Source organism: Strix aluco, chromosome 7 (assembly GCF_031877795.1).
Source record: "Strix aluco isolate bStrAlu1 chromosome 7, bStrAlu1.hap1, whole genome shotgun sequence".
Lineage (NCBI taxonomy): Eukaryota > Metazoa > Chordata > Aves > Strigiformes > Strigidae > Strix > Strix aluco.
This window is the reverse complement of record NC_133937.1, coordinates 11416011-11422010: the sequence shown is the minus strand read 5'-3', so window position 1 is coordinate 11422010 and position 6000 is coordinate 11416011.

Sequence of the window (6000 nt, the reverse complement as noted above, 5' to 3'; positions counted from 1 at the left end):
GGGGCCAGCCGGCGGGCTGCGGGAGGAGCAGTGCCATGGCGCTGTGTGCGCGGCGGAGGAGAGCGGGTCCCTGCGCGGGCGCGAACCAGCGCTGCCCTCGTTCAGGGCTGCGAGAGGCAGCGTGTACCGGCGTGCGCGGGTGTTTCTTTCCCAGTTACACAGGTGTCAGGACAGACACAGTCCCAAGTAAACTCATAAAGATGACAACGTCTACGCTCAGATTTCGCTGCAAAGCGAAGGACTTGGGAGCGCAGAGCACCCCTGCCGCCCAGGGCTCGGGTGTGAGGCCCAGCGCTGAACGGCCGGCAGCTCCCGCCGGCCCCGGGGCAGCCCCGCGGCACGGCTGCGGCGGGCAGGGCCGGCCGGGGCCCGCGGCCCGGAGCCCCGCGGCGGGGCGGGCGCGGAGCCGCTACCGGGGGCCTTGGCCCGCCAGCTCGCACGGCAGAAGGTCACCGTCCGCCCCGGGGTGACCGTGACGCACCGCCCACAGCAGAAGGTGCAGCTCGGTTTCTTCCGATTCATCACGCGTAAGGATTGGTGTAGCCTATTTTCTGTTTATTAGGGGATGAGCAACATTTTCCCGCTATTCTAATGCTTTCCAGCTGTAAGAGAATACGTCATAAAAATTTCTGCCTAGCTAAAGTTGCAAGATAAAATTGTACACGTGTGATGTAAAGTATTCAAATAAGTAAAATTTTGTAATTATAAGGGCTTTAGATCACATCAATGCGTCCAAAAAGAAAGATAAACTCAGTATCAGACAAATCACTGGTTAACACTGGACACTTACAACGAGCGTGAGTTAATGCAATATCAAAGCTACTGGGAACTCATTCACGTTTTCTTACTGAGGTTGCTAGATCATTGCAACGTACCTGACATGCACCAAGAGAGACCTGGCCTTAACCTAGGGAAACTAGTAAGGGTTTTTTTTCTAATTTAGAGCCAGCGGTATAGAGATGTCATCTCTTTCATTCATTTTATAAATGTAAATTAATTGTCAGAGGTTGCCATTAAAATTTCCTAGAAATCAGGGAGAGCTGTCTGATGAGGATGACAAAACAGCAGCAGAAGCTGAAAGCATGCTGCTCTATGAACCAGACTCGTTCCTCAGCCTTTTTCTGTAGTTTTTAAATAAATTGAATTAAGATGCTGCAAACAGCTGTCACAGGTGGACACGGTTAGGTTAACTGTTTGAGAAATGCCAACCCTTTCAAGTCATACAGCCACAGGGGAGCCAGGATAGAGGGAGTGGTACCTCCAGCTGCCAAAATAACTGATGTGTATTGGTCAGCATCCTGTCTCAGCCTTAACACATAGCTGGTAAAAACCTGGGAAGGTGAGACCCTGAATGTTTGGCTATACAAGATTCTGCTTCTGCTTTGTAAAACAAGTCAGTAGAATAAGATAAATTAAAAAAAAAAAAATCTCTGGGGGTCAAGGCAGAAGCACATGGCATTTCTGTGTTGCTAGGATTGCATTATCAGCCAGATCTCTTATTTCCCCAGTTGTCATTAATTTACAATACTACACAATGTATCGTAACAAACCCAAAAAGCACCTAATTCATCTAAACAAATATGTGGGTTGAGAGAGGATTTTGTCCCTTCTGGTTTGATTCTCAGCTTCAAAAAATCTCGAGTCTTTAACATCCCGAGGAATTACTCTTTCAGCAGAAGCGAAATAAATTATGCATCAATGAACAATTGGGTTATCAAGGTTGTTCACTTAATGTTCCAGCTGTTCTGTAGCACCATCTTAACGTTTATTGGAGATTTCTTTTGAATTTAGTCTTATTCCATGGTACTTACGAATAAATACATTGCATTCCTTACAGCTGCTGTGCCAGTTAATAGCAAATACAAGTACATAATGAATTTCTTGCCTTTTACTGCTAGAGCTAGAAATGACAGAGGGTGAAGGCTTCATTCAAAGGAGATCCATTAATGTAGTAATAGTGAAGACAGATTTAAAGCTGATAGGATTTGTGGGGAGTTTTGTACAGCACTTAACTCCATTAATACTGTTTTTTGCTCCTTGCCCTCATAAGTGCTAAAACTTAGATATACTCAAGAGTTCAAAGGAAACCAAGCAAATACAGTACTGGCCACTGCTTCTTTGCCCTTTTCCAGCTGTCCTGCAGGCAGATGGACATCAGCTTATTCTGGAAGAGATACCGGACTGGAATGCTGTAGAGCTGGTGATCAGCGCGGAGACTGTATTTCACTGCAACATCAATGACCTGGATTTTGGTAAGTACAGTTTTACTCATCACAGTCTCTTGCTGAAAGCACTTACATTTTGAAATGAGTGCTTCCTAAGGCATAAACAGTCCAGGTTCTGTCAACATTAACACTTTTAAGCTCTGCACTCCTTTATATTTGAGGCAGTTTGAAGGGCACAGTCAGGAAGAGAGGATGGTTTAGGAGTTAAGGCCATGCTTGGGAGAACACCGTTCAGGGTCTTCCCGCATGCACCAGCACACAATCACAAGAAGACCTGCTAGGTTTAGTCCACAGAGGTATTAAGGCATCCTTTTGCTTTCAAAATAGCGAATATTTTTCTTTGCTTGGGCCTTAGTTTCTTTGGCTTTTTTTCTTCCCCTCGTCTGCCCCCAGCAAAACATAGGTAATACCATTTCAGTGCCTTGCAATGAGTAATTTTTTTATCATTTTTTGCTGCAGGCAAGACAAGGAGTTCAGGGCTCGAGTTTTCTCATCTCCTGTGCAAGTGGCTTCCAGAGAAAGGCTGAAAGCCACTGCTTCTCACCTCCCCACTTTTCAACAGCCTTTCTAGGGCTGGGGACAGGACTTGTGGAGCAAAACCAGAAAACTGACCGAGGATAAGGGCATTTCCAGCACCACTGCTTGGTTGGTTTCACCTTTCTGCAAGGAAGGCACACAGGCCAGGAACTGGGAGATTCCGGTTGGAAATTTCTTCCAACAAAATACATCTTTTTTTTTTGTCCCAATCCTAGACCTACACTAAACAGTGCAGTACTGGCTAATAGGCCATGCTACTGTCTGCTGAGCCACCTGCACTGCTGCATTCACTTTTTGCTCTGTTTCAAACCCAGATCAAACCTGAATCAGTCTCATTATACAGCTAACCAGGGTAGAGCCAACCTGGGTCCAAGTACTGTGAGGAAGAATGCAAAGGCATATAGATGCTAGGGTAAGAAGTAGAAATGTAAAATTATAATAAATTTACTTGTATATACTTTGTAATTTGTGGTTTTCTCCTTCAGGAATTGATGGCGAGTTGGATCCACTTTGTGATGGAGCCAGAAAAGCAGTGTTAAGTGCTTACTGATTCACAGGGACACATTCCCTTTTACCTTGGTTTTCTGTTAGGCAATTTACTTGCATTACAAAGGTATTTGAAATGTCAGGATACAGCTGATTCTTTACATTTCTAGGTCTCTTAATGAAGCTCTAGATAATCTTACTTGCTACACCCATGGATCAACCAAATAAGAATATACTGCCTTTTCCAGAACCACTCATATGTTACCTGAATATTACAAATTCATGTAGAACTGTGATTTGCATGTAGTTCTAATAATTTGATTTTAATTAAAAGAAGAATGTAACTCCTGGATATCTTTCATTCTTTCAGCTTCTAGAAAGTTTCCTGTGTGAAAGATAATAATTTCAAAGTCATTCATAGCTGATGATCAACCCATACATATTCATACAGATGTGCCAGTTCTGCTCTTCTCTTGGCCACAAATGTCTCAGAAAACATTTGTGCATCCTTAGATACAGCCCAAAGGTACAGAGAGAAAGAAGTTGGCATAGCATAAGGACAGAATTAAAGCTGGCTGGGTGTTACCACAACTGATATTCCAGGTATCTCAAAAGTAATGCTGCCTTTTCCTCTCTATTTTCCATGTCCCCCACCCTTGCCAGTAACTAGAGCATGAACCTTTTTTTTGCTCCTGATTTGTCAACACATACTCTCAACCTCAACTTCATTTTTAAAACACTTCTGACTGAGGTAAATTCAGCAGTTTGCAAATAATCATATGCCAGAATGTTGGTACCCTGAGCAATTTTCAGTTTGGCCCATAATTAGTTATGAAAGAAAAGTGGTTAGCCTTTGCATCCTAACAGAGTGGTGTGAACAAAGAAACACTGCATTTGCTGAGGCTCAGGAGCCCTAGGCAGCAAAGCTGCAGATTCTAGTGCAGCTGCAGGAGAGACAGGCTGCCCAGCATAAAACCAAAGACAAAGAAATCCTATCACCCTGTATCACCTATCAGCTGTAACCTGCAGGGAGATAGCTGCAGTTACAAGTAACCGAACCACATTTACAGTGATACTGATCCAACACAAAAGTCTCGTCAAAATAACACTATGGCTGTGTCCAAATACAGTCCCTTTCCAATGACCTGTAGATGACGGAGGCATTGAAACAATATTCTTTAGTGAGAAAAAAATACTCAAAGTTGAGTGAAGCAGAAACTTAATTGTCCCTTTAGAAGATGAATATTTCTGCTTTCTACAGCTCCGATATAACAAGATTAGAAAGTAAGAACATTCAGACTGAACCATATCGAGAAGATCAATACAATTAAGCTTGGCACAGATAACAAAGGCGCTTTCTGCAGCAGACATTCACACAGACAGTAGACTGGGGTTTCAGCATCTGCCCCGCTCTAGTTCTGCTCCTGAGATCAATGAGTTAGTTCACCCCTTGCCGTGACACTGACCCTGTAACTACGAGCAGGCAGTCCTGCACCACAGCTCCAGAGCAGCCAGCTCCCAGCACAGGGAGGGGCTTCAAAAAAACCCACCCTACTGCATTTGTCAGTGGGATGCCAACAAATGGCTTTCAGCTCTGGCAGTAAACTGGTTATTGGCCTCTTAGGTAAATGCAAATTAATTAGTCTAAGTTAGTTTAAATAACACTAGTTCTGGGCAGAATTTACTCCCCAAAAGAGAAGACTAAATTCCGCAGACCTCGTGAGCATGGAGCACCATGAACATCAATGGAAATGCTCCAGGCAGATGAACTCACCAGTGTGACTAGTTCTGGTTTTATTTTTAAAGTTTTAGTTTTGCTGTGTTCAGCGCCCTCTGTAACATCACTCTAAGGACATTTCTGACATACCTCCAAGTTAGAATGACAAGAGTTTTGTAGGGAAATACTAAGCCTTAATAGATCTACATGTTTAGCTGGAATAAATACGAACAGGCTTTGAGGAACACAGGACTTCAGGTCTGAAAGAGAAGGAGCAAACTTCAAGACAAGTATGGGTTGAGAACAACAGCTCTGACTTTGCTTTAGAGTAATATTGTGACCAAATTGTGAAAGACCAGAGATGGATTAGAAGATTTTTAATACGACAGTGAGATATCTTCCAGCGAGACAAAAAATTAGCTCCATCAGACATTTTGAACGCAGCCAGCTAGAATGCATAAAGAGAGCTCAGGCCCCATTATTGTGCATTTGTAACAGAAGGGAAAAATAAATACAAATTTGAAGTAGCCCTTTCAGTTTGGTACCTGTCCCCAAACACTACCTGTGATTAGTTACCATGGCACTAGCAGGCAGCTGGATATTTGAAGGCACTGTACTAGCCACTTGGACATAGGCATTTAATTTTTTTATGTGTGAAATAACCACTTTTTCCCTCAAAGTCTCCCTCAATTTTAAGGGGATTATCTGCCCCACAGATAATCATAGCCATTTGAAAACCAAACCTAGCGTGCAAGTCCTCTCTACAGTGACTTTCATCCAGACTATTGTGATGAAGTCAAATCAAGGAGGAAGAAAACAGCAGAAGCAAATTATTCCAGTAGTAACACCAACTAAATTGCTATGCAGCTTTTATGGTTTGACTAATTGTCTCATTAAGACACATTTCTGATCACTGAAATGGATCTCAAGTATTATTAATCACTGAAAAAATTGTACCACTAAGAGCCTCTCTCCCTCCTATCCTTGGCACTAGTTGCGATGGAAAGCACACAAAGGCTCCCGTTGATTGGAGCC